This window comes from Callospermophilus lateralis, unplaced genomic scaffold (assembly GCF_048772815.1).
Source record: "Callospermophilus lateralis isolate mCalLat2 unplaced genomic scaffold, mCalLat2.hap1 Scaffold_169, whole genome shotgun sequence".
In the NCBI taxonomy this organism is placed as follows: Eukaryota; Metazoa; Chordata; class Mammalia; order Rodentia; family Sciuridae; genus Callospermophilus; species Callospermophilus lateralis.
This window is the reverse complement of record NW_027512767.1, coordinates 1,345,946-1,359,330: the sequence shown is the minus strand read 5'-3', so window position 1 is coordinate 1,359,330 and position 13,385 is coordinate 1,345,946.

The window sequence follows — 13,385 nt, the reverse complement described above, 5'->3', positions numbered from 1 at the left end:
TGTGAGTTTTGCTTCAAAAGTAATTGTGGAAATCGAAAATAATGTGTTTGGAAAGAAGTCTCATGAAAAGACCAGTCATGTAACCTGGAGGAATACATGTGTTCTGAAGCAGGAAGTGATTGAAAGTGAAACAAAAGCCTTTAAATTTGTGAACTTGTGGATGAAATATATATCTTATGATGTGCATAAACTGAGGAAATAGTAATGTACAAGTGTTGAAAAAAAATGAACGTCAAAATACACATCATGTCCTATAGAAATCTACTTGCATTTATATTAACCTGGGTCAATTAGTGTAAAAATATTAGGATATGTATGCACAATTCACTTAACTTAGTTTTCAGTACTAGGAAACAAATACGTATTTCAGGAGGATGAATATGTCATAGAATAATCTTATGAAAAGTTGATTATAAATACGCACTTAAATATTAATGAATTTAGGGAGTACATAATAAGATACATTTATTTCATATTTTGAAAACTCTGGAGAGTGTATATATATATATATATATATATATATATATATATATATATATATATATATATATATATATATAAATACACACACAGAAATTAAAAAGTATTAATATACAAGCCAAATGAAATTCACCATGAAATATATATCATCCACAGATCTAAAAATATTCATTTTACTGAACATGAATTTATGTATAATGTTGTTCAGCTAGGATACTCACTCATAGGTTGAATTTTCAGTTTCAACAGTGTTTAACAGGAGTGATCTCTTCTCACAATTTGTATCTGCCAAGTGAGCCACCTCACAAGAATGTACGTGTGGTACCAGGTAGGATTCTATATGTGCATATAAAAATATATGTGCTGAATAGGCTACAGAGAAATGGAGACATGAATTCACATATTTGTTAACTTTAAAAACACATGGAGAAGTGTTTCAACAAAAAAATGACTAGATTTAAAACTCCTACCATATATAATGCAAAAGGAACGTCCAAATGTTAACCTTGCATCCTCTGAACTACTTGTATTTCAATTTGGTTTGGTCTATTTTTATCCATCATAATAGGATTTGTAGTCAGAGTCTAGTAGGGAGTGGGTTACTATGAGGGATTCAGTATTTTGAATGAATAATTGGAAAATGAATCCAATGTGTATGCAAATATGTGCTACAAAAAAATCTTCCCACTCTCATCCAGAACAATGCCTTGACATTACCTTAGCCCCAAGTAAGATACAATTAGAGGAGAAGAGTTAGAAAATCTAGGAATACATATCTGGAATGGAAAATGCTCTGGAGTTCACAACACTGGAGGTGGTAGAGGAGTTTCCAAAAGTAATGGAGACTGTAAAAACTCCACAAACATGGAAGTGTGCAGGCCTCAAGACATCTGGGAAACTGTCTTTGAGGTTGTACACTTGGAATATATGTTGTTTTCAGGAGCTTTAGCTTCCTTTTTAGTGAGACCATCAAAGCTGTGTATGCATCTGTTACATGGAGGACATGGTTTCTTATTTTCCAATGAACATGAGGTAGCAGTGCTGAATTCTCTCTTTGTGGGTTTACTGTGGCCACTGGGGTCTAAGAATCTTTCCGTGTAGACTGTGAAGCCATTTGGTCATTCTCCAATTTTGTTGTGTTTCTTGTTGCTGCACTGGGAGTTTGGTATTTGCTTCACAAAATACAAGGAGTTCCACTGGGACACAGTGCTGGAGGGAGTTCTGTCACGTGTGGTGGGTAAGGGTCTGCAGGAGAATGCACCAACCAGGCTTCTACGCCACATTGCTTGCCCCCTTGACTGTAGCAACTTGATTCTGAACATTGCCCTGAAAACTCTCCATCTAACAAGATGGCTTAAAATACAAAGGTATGCTGGCTGCACCATGTCAGTCACAAGCATTTGGAAGCCAAAGTAAGATCCACATGACCCCACCACAGATGTTTTATCACACAACTGCACACCACAGCTCTGGGCCCACTACTCAGCAGGATCCACCATACTGGCAGCTCTGTTCTACACCATTTTCATGAAACCCAGTCAAGGAAGGCACTGTCTGGTACACTCTTGATCAGCAACAGGACATCCAAAGGTTCTCCAGTGCCACCTGGTCGTGGAAATTTCAAAAATTTCATGGTATTTATTTAGACATTTTTCAAGGATGAAGTTGTAGAAACTGTGGGTTTCAATTCATTCAGGAACCATTAAATTTTTAGGAAGCACATTTCAAGGAAAACTCTGGAGAATTTTCAGAGGCAAGTCTTCCCAAAGAGTGGCCAAAAGGCCACATGAAGCCAGGCCCATTGAGGTCTACAATGTGAGGTCCATGTGTGTTTTGACTGTCAACAATGGCTGCCAAGTCTTTCAGAATAAAATCATGTGATGTCCTGGCTGAGATTGACAGTGCTTGGTGAATAGCCACCCCAGGCTTAGATCTCAGTTTCCAATGGCGACTCTCATGCATGGCCGCCTAAAATCCCAACACAATTAATGGCAATACTTCTCTGAGGTCAGTTCCAGAACTCAGTCTTTAAGGGGAATCGCACCAGAATTCCAGCCCAGGTGGACCCAGGATTCTCTTCTAACCACCAACAATTGACCACAATTAAAACCAAAAAACTCCCACATGGCCCTCATCTTCTTCAACATAGACACTCTGAATAACCTCTAGCTAGAGGTTTCCATGACGGGCGCAGCCCAAGACAGTGTCCAAAATAAGCTCCCTTGCCCCTCATTTGCCTAAAGTCAGAGTGGACTAGACACCATTCCTGTGAACCAAGAGTGATCAAATAGCCCTTCTTTAATACTGCTCTGCTTCTCCAGTTTGAGGCCAACTGACTGGTATAGATTCTTTATGTGAATTGGTGTCCTGAGAAAACCCAAGCACCTATTGGCTAGCCTCTACAGAGCTTTGAAGAACTGGTTTGACGCAACGGATCCCTATTCTCACTTGATGGAGGTCAGGAAGCCTACAGAGGAAGGCGAGAGACTTCATCCACAATGACTGCTCTTTTGGCCATTTTGGTTTTGGATGCACACTTGGAAACTTTCTTTAGATCCATCAGGTACTGAGAATCTAAGCCACTGCCTCACAGAGGGCAAAGAGGCTGATTCAGCCACATCAATTTCCAAAGCAATTAAGCAAAGAGCCACAGGTGACGCCCATACTTTTCCATTTGAAAACTGATTTCTTCAGGTTTCACACAGGGGTGGCCTGAGGCAAACACGTTCCTGACATTCAGGACAACAGAACAATAGGTAAGCAAAAGTCCAAAGTAGTATTTCTCCACTGAGACTTTACTAGTCGCACTGATATCTGAGTTTTCTGAGATGCTCTCATTCCCTTCAGCTATCCAGTACATGATCATGTCACAGAGCTTGGAGGTGGTACATATGTTGGAAATAATACCATGAGGCTATTCTGGAGAGTGGCCAGTATTCAGGAAGAAAAGAGGAACTTAAGAAGATAATAGGTGTTGCCCATCCATAAGGCAAGCAGCTCTTTATTCTTTAATTTGGCAAGATGAATGCTGGGAAGCTTTCTACTAGACAGGACACAACCATTGATGAATTCTCTTTTCAAATGTCTACAAAAACGGATTCAGTGGGATACACAGGCATAGAAACACTCGTGTTGTCAAACGACTTTCTAGAAACATTCCAGTCTAAACAAACAAACCGCCTTTCCTACCTATTCTCAGAACATGAGACAAAACCACAAACTCACACAAACACCCACAACGGAATCTCCTTCCCCCAAGTATGTCTGTGAGTATCCTGAGTGTCCTCTGACTGGTGAGCCATACTATGTTCCACCAAAATGGCCTGTCCTATCTCAGACCTGGACTTCTTTGCCAACTCTGTGAAGTTGTCAGGAGCCATGGTTGAGCCACTACCTGCTTTCTCAGAAAAGGCCCCTCTTCAGAGCTCTCCTGGCATTTGGCCATTCTCACTTCAGTAGGTACTAAGAAAGACTGACTCTGTCCTTGGTAAATCCAAACAAATGAGACCACTGGGACTGGGACTGGGACTGGCTCTGGGTGCCTGGCTTCCTGGATCCCGAGTTCAGAGAGTTCCATCACCAAGGAAGTGTGATAGGTCACTTCCTTCACGAACTGAATGAGGTCACTGGGTTGGCAACCACTTTTTCCTAACAGTTGCTTCCAAGGGTCCCATGAGATGGAGGCTGCCCATACTTCCTGTGACACTTTCACAAGATAGAATGGTATTTCAACCATAGGCACCCGGGAACAGCTCTCCACACAGGCCTGGTTTGGTCGATTTAATCTACATTAAGAAGAGAGAGGCTTTCAGACACATCCCTTCATTTTGACCAGGTTGTTTTACATGGAAGTTGACTTTTGCTCTCTCAGGTCTTTCATAGGTGTCTACATCTTCTTCAGGGATCATTTCTGCACGGAACTTTGAGGTTCTCAGCAGGAGGAAGATCCCCTACATTCCTGTATTGTAAGACCAACAATATCCTTGTTCTTCTGTTAAGTTATATTGAGGAAATATTGCATGGTTAAGGGTAATAACAGGTTCGATTTGGTTTAGGAATCATTCTGCAGGATGAATTATGGTATTGGGAACCTGCGATATTTACAAGAATATACTGGTGAAATATAAGTATGAAAACAGAAATCTAGGTAATATTTGAAGTCCAGAAGGGCATTGGGTGGCCTGAACACCCTTCCTTTGAATCAGTAGTGATCAAATAGCCCTGCCGCTAATACTGCACTGCTTCTCCAATTTGAGGCTTACTGACTGTCAGGTATAGATTCTTTATGTGATTTGGAGACATGAGAAAACCCAAGCACCTATTGTCTCATGCCACAGCAAATGGTTTATTGGGGGTCCAGCATGCTGGGGCTCAAAGCTCACTTCAGAGGAGGAAAGAACAAAGAGCCCCGAGAACAACTTGAGAAGAAATTATATACAATCTTTAGAGAGTGCAGGGACTTTATATACATCATAGCCTCCTTTAGCAAATATCATATACTGTGGGAAAATCAAATAACAACTCTAAAACATGATTAGCACATTCATTGGCGGGAACAGTTCGGTCAGGGGGTGATTGGTCAGCCCTGAGAAGGGGTATACATTTAAACTGATTGGTTGAAGCCCTGAGATGTATACGTGCTGAGATGCACGGTTTCTGGGAAGGGGTTGTTAAGTAACTAGGTGGTCAGGAAAGATTTCAACACATCTAATGGGCAGTTCCGGGAATTGTCTTCAGTGACACAGGAATTTCAGGTTCTGAGCACAGCTTGTAAACTTTACAAAACCTGTTTCTTTACGTTTCAATTTTAATTTCTTTAATTCTTTCATTTCTCCTTTTTCTGCCTACTTTTAATTTTAAAAGTAATGAATCATAATTTTTGTGGGGTGTCACATTCTATTTCTGCCAGTGAAGTGTATTTCTGTCTGATTACCATGAGTTTTACCTGCCCAATCTGAGCCTGGAGAAAGGAAACTATGAGGTTAAGCAAACAAGGTCCCACAGTTATCAACACCATAAGCATGATCAGGGGTCCAGCTAAGGCTGATAGGAGTGTAGTTAACCAGGGGGACAAGGTAAACCATGACTCAAACCACACTTGTTGAATCTCCCTTTCTCTCTGGTGATCTTCAAGGCATTTTCTCAATTTACTCATGGATTATTTTACAACTCCAGTATGGTCAGCATAAAAACAGCATTTTTCTCTCAGTACAGCACAGAGGCCCCCCTCCCTTATTAAATGGAGGTCTAATCCTCACCTGTTCTGTAAAACAACTTTAGAGAGAGAGGTTAAGGATTCCTGCAAAACTGTGATGGAGGTCTCTAACGTCTTCAAGTCTTGATTTATTGCTGTTTCTAATCAGGCCTTTTGTTGAGACCCATGGATCATATCAGCTGTTCCTGTACCCACTCCTGCAGCAGCTCCTAGCCCCAATAGGATGGCTAGAGTAAGGGACACTGGCTCCCGGCAAAATCGGATTGTTTGTCCACCTAGTAGACCTTCAAAGGATTCTGGATCATGATAGAGCACCCTGGGGGGTATCTGCACCATTACACAATAATGTACAGAGCTGTCAAATACCTGGGCTGAAATGCAAGGAGTTCTGACTGTGTGGAGTTCAGTACCATAAAGGTTCCTTTAATTAGTTCCCAGGGGGAGGAGTCAGCTGTACTCTGGACTGGGGAAGTAGGCAAAGACGGAAACTGCGAAGTATGAGATGGTAGAGGGGTTTTGGTAGATCTAGGCATGGGAGGTTTAGGAGGCTTAATTCCTGACTTGAATGGATTGGGCCCTATTGCTATGGGATTTTCTTCCTTTTTAAGCCGGATGGTGAACCAGAGACCAAAGTCATTACCAGGGCCATTAATATAGAATCACATTCCCCAAGTATTTCCCATAGGCCATGTTGTTCTGAGGTAGCCCCTTCCTCTGGAAGTGAAAGTTATATTGAGGGGGTAACATAGACTATTTTTTCCACAGCAAGTTATTGACACCACTTGGATAGCGGCACATTTATTGGGATCAATCCAGATGTCATTTCATCCTACCGAATCATACTGTCTGGGGAGTTTGGGTTTCACAATGTAGCTCCCGTGTGTTCACAACCCCAAGATCTACAATAAAAGTCACTGGGTCCTCCACAGGTTTGGGCCTGTTTGCGATTTCAGAAATCAGCTGGGCACACTTAATAAACAAGACTGGCTAGTTTACACCTGAGCTGGGGAGATGACATCAATAATTCATGGGGTAAGTTGGTCTATGTTGCCCTGGTTTGGGCTTTAGTGGGATCTGTGTGGGGTCCACTATGTCAGGGAGATCCCAGTCAGAGAGGCCTATGGCAAGCTGACAAATGTCCGGGTGGAGAGATGGCCACCAAGTCCATAAGGGGGCTGTATGTGAAATAGACCACACTACTTGCCCAGTAGGATTTTAACTTGCCATTGTTGCTGAACAGGCTGATGGGGATTAGGACTGCTGCTGGTCAGGGGAAGAATCCATAGCCCTACCCACACCACAGACATGCAACTTGAGAGGGTTACCAGTCTGTTCCAGTTTCCAGCCAGAGTATGGACAGGGCACAGGATTGAGATGGGAGGCATGGATCCAGGAAGTGATCCCATCCACTTTCACCACTGTAGGTGTTATAAGCAGCACCTGGTATGGTCCTTTCCAGCAGAGTTCCAGGGATGACACCCGATACTGTCTCATGTAGACGAAGTCTCCCACTTGATATCGATGTGGAGTTCCCTCGTCTCCAGGATGATAAGCAGTGGCCAACTGTTTCCACAGGTATCGCTGAGTGCTGGGTTTGTTCAAGGGCTTTAAGTCTGTCTAGCAAGGGTGTGTGAAAGGAATCATTAATCTCAGAGTTGGGGTTAGGTCCCTTAATGGAGGAGGGGCACCGTAGAGAATTTCATAAGGGGTGAGGTTACATAAAGCGGCGGAGGGGTATTTCTTGCACGAAAAAGTACATGAGGTAGGAGCATAGTCCAATTTTTTATGCCGGTCTCCAAGATTAATTTTGTTAAGTCTCTTTGATGGTTCTATTCATCGTTTCTACCTGTCCTGAGCTCTGGGGTCTATAAGCACAATATAACTTCCAATTAATCCCCAGGGTCCTGGAAAATCCCTGACTTACCTGGGCCACGGATGCCGGTCCGTTATCAGACCCTATTACCTTAGGCAGGCCGAACCTTGGAAAACTGTCTTCTAGGATCTTTTTGACCACCATCTGAGCTGTTTCTTTCTTCATGGGGAAGGCTTCGACCCATCCTGAAAAAGTATCTACAAAGACTAGGAGATATTTAAGTCCATACCTTGCTGGCTTAATTTCAGAAAAGTCCACTTCCCAGAATTGTCCTGGTCTGGTTCCTCGTATGCGCTTCCCTGCAGGAATCTTGGATGGGAAAGTATTAACTAATTGGAAGACTTGAAAAGCTCTAGTCACCTGCTCAGCTATTTTTTTCCTCTTTGAGTCAGTCAATAATAAGTCCTTTCTTCGGTCCTTTAAGAGTGCCTATAACTTCTTTGAGCCTAAGTGGTTGAGCTGGTGTACGTCTTTGACATAAAGGTGGGCTTTTTGAAATTGTAAACTTGGCTCTGTAGGGTCCCAGATTTCTGTATCTGTCTCCTCAGATGATAAGTTGCCTGAACGTTCCGGGGCGGCCAAGTCTCCTGATTTTTGTTCCCCCCGGTGTGGAAAAAGTTAACAGAGTCACTCCGTTTAGGGCTGCCAATTAAGCTTCCTCATCTGCCCTTCTGTTTCCAACTGCCACAGGGTTGTTTCTCTTCTGGTGCCCGGGACAGTCCACTATAGCTAGTTCCTTATGGCCAAGCACTGCTGAGCCAAGGTGGAGGATCTCATCTTTATTTTTTATTTTTTTCCCGGCAGAGGTTAATAGCCCGCATTGTTGCTAAATAGTCCCGAGCATATGAACAGTGGCAAATGCATAGTGGCTATCAGTTTATATGGTGGCCCTTTTCCCTTTTGCTAGTTCCAATGCTTTCATAAGGGCAATCAGTTCTGCTTTTTGGACTGATGTCCCTTCTGGGAGACCAGAGTATCAGATGAAATCAGTTTTGCTAACTGCTGCTGCTCCAGCCCGCCGCTTACCATCTTGGAGGAAGCTGCTGCCATCCGTAAACCATACGACTTCAAGGCGAGGCAGTGGCTGATCCTTCAAGTCTTGTTGTATACTGGTTTCCTTGCCAGTATGTGTTGACACTCATGAGTGACGGGTCCTGATGATTCTTCTGGCAGCAGTGTAGGTGGGTTGAGTGGAGCAGGGGGTCCCAGCGTTATTCTGTCTTTGTCAAGCAAGAGGCTCTGGTAGTGGTTTATTCTGGAGTTTGATTGCCACCTCTCTGGAGGCTAACAGATGATGCTCTCCAGGGCATGGGGGGCTATAATGGTTAGCTTCTGTCCCAACATTAATTAATGAGCATCTTTTATTAGAAGGGCTGCCGCTGCTATAGCACTTAAGCAATGGGGCCACCCGCTAGCCAATGGGTCCTGTTTTTTGGATAAATACGCTACTGGCTTTTTCCAAGATCCCAAAGACTGAGTGAGCACTCCCCGTGCTATTCCTTTTTTTTCCTCGATATAGAGAGTGAAGGGTTTTCTACATCTGGGAGTGCTAAGGCCGGAGCAGATAGCAGCACCTTTTTTTGACATTATCAAAAGCTTGTTGGTGCTCAGGGGTCCATTGTAAGTGGGCATCCCCCTTTATCAGCGGGTAAAAAGGGGCAGCCAGAGATGCGAACCCAGGAATCCATAACCTGCAAAAGCTGGCAGTCCCAAGAAACTCTCTGAGTTTTCTCTTATTAGATGGGGGCAGTATCTGCAAAACAGTTTTTTTTCTGGGCTCAGGGAGCCATCGTTTGCAACCCCTAAGAGAATAACCCAGGAAGATTACTTCTTGCTGACAAGTTTGGGCCTTTTGGCAGAAGCCATATATCCAAGCCGAGCAAGCTCGAATAATAGTGCTTGGGTCCCAGACTCATAGGTCTCCTTGGTGTTGGCTGCCAGTAGAAGATCATCCACTATTGGAGTAGGGTGACTTTGGGGTGTGCAGTTTTGAAGTCATTGATGTCTCTGTGGAGGGCTTCATCAAAGAGAATGGGGGATTTTTTGAACCCCTGTGGGAGTCTAGTCCAGGTTAGTTTGCCAGATGTTCCAGGTTCTGGGTCTATCCACTCTAAAGCTAACAGCAACTGACAGTCCTTATGTAGAGGCGAGCAGAAGTAAGCATCTTTTAAGTCCAGCACAGTGTACCATTTCTGCTCCGGATTCAGAGTGCTAAGCAAATTATATGGATTGGGTACTGTGGGGTGAATGTCCTGCACTCTGTTGTTTATCTCTGTTAGGTCTTGAACAGGACAGTAGTCCCCAGTTCCTGGCTTTCTTACTGGTACCGGGGGGTGTTCCAGGCTGATTGACAGGGCCTTAGGACCCCCAGACTCAGGTATTTATGAATATGGGGCCTTATCCCATCCTTAGCTTCTTTGCTTAGAGGATATTGTTTAACACTAATTGGAGACGCAGAGGCTTTTAATTCTACTACTATTGGAGGTTGTTGATGGCTAGACCTAACCCAGCAGTTTCTGCCCAGGCATTAGGATAATGTTTTATCCATTTCTGGGGTAGTTTGCCTGTTTGATCAGTCCTAGGGGGCGCGAAGAGTTGATGTTCATCTTCTACAGACATAGTCAAAGATGTTACTATGGGAGTTAATACTGCAGGCTTTAGAACCCCCACTTGGGGACCATTAGGCTTAAAGGTTATTCTAGTCCAGAGTTTGGTAAGCATATTCCTGCCCATCAATGGGGCCGGGCATTCTGGGATTACTAGGAAAGAGTGGTGGACTTTTTCCTTTCCGAGGTCCATATTCATCTTAGTTGTCCAAGCCTGATATCTACTGCCATTAGCCCCTTGAACTAGGGACGATTTAATTGATAGGGGGGCCAGTGAAGTCTTAAGGGCTGAGTATACTGCTCCTGTAATCACTTCAAAGTTCACTGTGTTCCCCTCAACTTCAAATGTTACTCTGAGCTGGGGGAGGGGATCTGAGCCCCGAATTTCCTAGTCCTCTTCTAGAGTCAGCACGGCGGGCTGGCATGGCTGCTTCTTTTGGGGGCACTCTTTGGCCCAGTGTTCTTTTTTATTACAGTGGACACATTGATTTGAGGCCAACGGCAGCCTTTGGCGTGGGCCCAGGTATGCCTTTATGTATCCCTGCTTTTTAACTTCTGGCCTATTTGCTGCTGTGACCAGAACCTTAGGCAATGCTTTACTCTGCCATTTGCTTCTTTCCTCCTTCTTTTGTTCCCTTTCCTTCTCTCTCCTCTATTCCCTTTCCTCCTCAGTTTCTCTCTTATAATATACTTTCTCAGCTTCTCTGACTAAATCTCTTAAGGTCATATCTTATAATCCATCTAGACGTTGTAACTTTCTCTTAATATCTAGGGCAGTCTGCTCGATAAAGGCCATTGCAACAGATGGCTTTTGGTCTTCTGCCTGAGGATCAAAAGGAATATATTTCCTATATGCTTCCATAATTCTCTCCAGAAACATAGAAGGAGACTCATTAGGCCCTTGGATAATCTCTCTTACCTTGGCCAAATTAGTCGGCCCTCTGGCGGCCGCTCAGAGACCCACTATTAGAGAACGGCGATAAGTGGACAGATGCTACCTACATTCAAAGGTGTTGGGGTCCCAGTTGGGTCGGTTCATGGGCCCGTAGGGACAGAGAGGGAGCATCACTGGGGCTTCCTAGTTTTATATTATTTATCTCCTGCGGGTTCCTTTAGGTGGCCCAGCTTCCTTCAGGGGAGCAGGGTGTGCTGCTGCTGCGGGGAAGTCCCCTGGAGGGCTTGGGTCTGGCCCAATTGCCTCTAGCGGCGGAGAGGCTGAGTCAGCGGCGGGAGGGTCATCTGGAACATGTTGTGGGTTGGGGAGCGAGGGTAGAGGATAAGGAGAGAGAGGAGTGTCCAGTCTTGTGACTCAGAATGGAGGGAAGAGGGGGAGGAGCAGAATGTTGGAATGATAAGATCGTGGGGGAAGGGGTATATGGCTGTTAATCTGGGTGGCCAAGTGGCCCCAGTGAAAGACAATATCTCTGACTTTTAGGATTAGAGGTAAGTGGAAGGATTCTTCTCGGGGCCATCCGACTCCTAGGATGGGCCATTCTGAAGCACAGAGAGTCTGCCAGATCCGGCATTTTACTGAAAAAGAAAGATTCTTGGTACTTGAGCGAACATCAGTCCAATGATCAAGGTTAAGGGACAGAGGCATGGAAGTGCTTTGTCCCATAATGTCCCATAATGGGAGTTACTCAAACAGGGACAGTGAATACACAAACGTGACACAGACAAAGACAAACAGTAAACGTTTAACATGAGTCCAAGAAAAAGATTAGAACAGTGTAACTGGCCAAACCTGATGGGTTATACAATAAAGACAGACAGTAAACTCAACATGAGTTCCTGACAATGAACAAAACTGAGTAGCCTGCAAAACCTGATGGGCTGGAAAACCGAATCCTGAAGCAAAAAATAACCGAGTTGAGGAATCTACTAATCCTCAATTTCCCGAGTCCTCTGGAGTTTCCCCCAGGGACGTGGCCTGTGACTCTGTGACACATCTGTCAGCCACCATCGCAGAGAGCTAATGTTCTTCACCGACAGCCATTTTGCCAAGCCCTAACCTGAAACCCGAAACCAGAAAGCGGCACCTTAATTACTCTGAAAGGAGTCCATTGGGGTCTTTTGTTCGTCACTGCTGGATTTCTCAGCTAGGGCCTCCAGATGAAAAGGTGGGCCGAACGTCGGAGGAAAAGACCACCAAGAGAATTTCTCATGAAACAGAAAAGGGTTTATTGGGGGTCCAGCATGCTGGGGCTCAGAGCTCACTTCAGAGGAGCAAAAAACAAAGAGCCCCAAGAACAACATGAGCAGATTTTATATACATTCTTTAGAGAGGGCAGGGACTTAACATACATCCTAGCTTCCTTTAGCAAATCACCGTATACTGTGGGAAAATCAAATAACAACTCTAAAACATGATTTGCACATTCATTGTTGGGAACAGTTCAGGCAGGGGGTGATTGGTCAGCCCTGAGAAGGGGTATACATTTAAACTGATTGGTTGAAGCCCTGAGATGTATATGTGCTTAGCTGCACGGTTTTTGGGAAGAGGTTGTTAAGTAACTAGGTGGTCAGGGAAGATTTCAACACACATCTAATGGGTAGTTCCGGGAATTGTCTTAACTGCCACAGGAATTTCAGGTTCTGCGTGCAGCCTGGAAACTTTACAGAACCTGTTTCTTTATGTTTCAATTTCAATTTCTTTTATTCTTTCAGAACCTTACAAAGGAAGGCGAGAGACTTCATCAACAATGACTGCAATTTTGGCCATTTTGGTTTTGGAAGCAGACATGGGATCATTTTTAGATCCATACGGTGCTGGTAATCAAAGCCACAGCCTCACACAGGGCCAAGAGCCTGATTAAGACAAATCCCTTTCCAAAGCAATTACTTCTCTGAGGTCAGTCACTGAACTCAGTCTCTGAGGGGAATCACACCAGAGTTCAAGCCCAGGTGGACCCAGTCATCTCTTCCAAACTCCACACAAATGACCACAATTAAAACCAAAACACTCCACCAAGGCCCTCATCTTCTTCCATATATACATTCATCATAACCTCTGGCTGGATGTTTCCATGAATGGCACAGCCAAAGAGAGTTTCCAAAATAAGGTCTCTTTCCCTTCATTTGCCTAACCTCAGGGTAGCCTGGACACCATTTCTGTGAACCAGGATTGATCACATAGGTCTGCCATTAATACTGCTCTGCTTCTCCAATTTGAGGCCTACTGACTGTCAGGTATAGTTTCTTCATGTGATTT